Source organism: Myotis davidii, unplaced genomic scaffold (genome assembly GCF_000327345.1).
Source record: "Myotis davidii unplaced genomic scaffold, ASM32734v1 scaffold299, whole genome shotgun sequence".
Classification (NCBI taxonomy): domain Eukaryota; kingdom Metazoa; phylum Chordata; class Mammalia; order Chiroptera; family Vespertilionidae; genus Myotis; species Myotis davidii.
Window position 1 is genome coordinate 7,157,838 of NW_006293088.1, and position 1,826 is coordinate 7,159,663.

A 1,826-nucleotide genomic window follows, 5' to 3' on the forward strand; every position below is an offset into this window, starting at 1 on the left:
TCCGGAGGCGTCTTTGGGAAACGCCGGGCGGCCTCCGCTGGGCCAGAGGCCGGAGTTGCAACACCCGAAGGAGCGCGGCGGTGCCAGCCCCAGCCCCAGCCCCAGGAGGGGGTGGTCTTGCTAATAATAATTCCCGATCTCCCGATCTCCTGGGAGAGCGGGGTTGTTTCAGTAACCTCGGAGCAAGGCCTCGCCGGCCTCAGCTGACTTTCCCAGCAGCTCGAGGTTCTGTAATTCTAGGGCACAGAGAGGGGTGGTGGGCCGGGTCAGTCCCGCTCTAGTGTCCCCATTTGGGTACCCGGTACCCACAAGGAGGGGGCGGTCTCAGGACTCTCAGGCCCCAGGGTCTGGGCACCTGGGCATCCAGCGCCTGATGGCTCCAGGCAAACAGCAGGCCGCCTTCCGTGAGTGATTATAAATGAATGAATGAATGAATGAATGAATGAATGAATGAGCGAGCAAGCAATTGCCTGGGAGGTCCCCACCCCGACGACTTCTCTACACCCTGTCCTGTGGCTCTCGCTCCTCAAAAGCATTTTCCTCCCCGTCCCCTTACAGAGCAGCCACTTGCACCCTAGAACTGGGAAGTTTTAAAAGAAATTACTGTTTTAAGAACAAAATCTGACGTCCCTCCACCCCTGGCTGTGTGTAGTGTCCATTGAAGGGCATGAGGAATTGGCATTACTGGAGAAGCTGTTACAAACAATGTGGTTTCTAGTTATTTCATCGTTACCAGAACCTGGAAGGGCAGGACAGCTGAACTCACTGTAAAGATGAGGAAGCCGTGGCCCTGCCCTAGCAAAGCGTGGAGCCCAACCGGACTCTGTTCGCTGCCAACTTTTGCTGTCTTCCCACCTCGTGCTGTCGATCAGTTTCACTTTGTTTTGAATTTTAAAAATATTATGGCTCAGCCGGCTGCAACGGGGTGGACAGGCCTGTGTGGGCATTCTGGCCGCTCAGCTGCCACTCCTGGTTCACGCCGTCTAGGTGAACCCAGCCTGTCGGGGGCAGCCACTGCCCTCAAACCAGGGGCGCTTGGACTTTAAAAGGCACGTGAGTCTGTTTAGCCACTTTGCAGTTTGAGAAGTGTGCCTTGTCCCTGGTGGGCGTCGGGGCCCGTGGGAGAGGTGTGTGGGCACAGAGACGGCGGGGGTCTCTCCAGGCCCCTGGTCCGCCCCAGAGTGTGGTCTTGAAAAAGTACAGCTGCCGATGGGCTTCATTCCTCTCCCCCAGAGGGGTAACCGGGATCCAAGTGCCTTAACGCACGGAGTGTGCGCTCCCATCAGGCGCTGTCCCCTCTCCTGGCGCAGTCTCACTTCTCACCCTGGAGGCATCTTCCAGAACAGACTGGAAAATGCAGGTTGCGTGCTGTTTACCGGGGGCCAGGGACCCCACCTTTGATGGGAACCCTGACAGATGGTTCCCAGTTTGCCGTCCTCAGCACTCTCACCCCGCCCTCCTGCAGCATTAACCTAGAAATTCCAGCTGGGATCCCGCAGGTAATTAGATCCTGCTGACCTGAATTTCCCAGAGGCCGCCCTGAGGGCCTTCCGCCCGCCAGGACACTGGGCTGGTGGGCCAGATGATGATGGGAAAGCGGTGTTGAGCAATCGAAGAGACCAAACTCTGCCCCTGTGTGCTCATCCTATCAGTGCTGATACTATTGTTTGTTAGAAGATACATAATCTTGCAATTGTGACATCAGCTGATAAACACCATCCAGGAATTTGCAGACTGACTCCAAGTCATCAGCTAAGGGTCTGTGTTCCACAGGGGTGAGAAGGCAGGAGGTGACTCTGGGATCCTGGTGGTGCCACCTCCCCCCC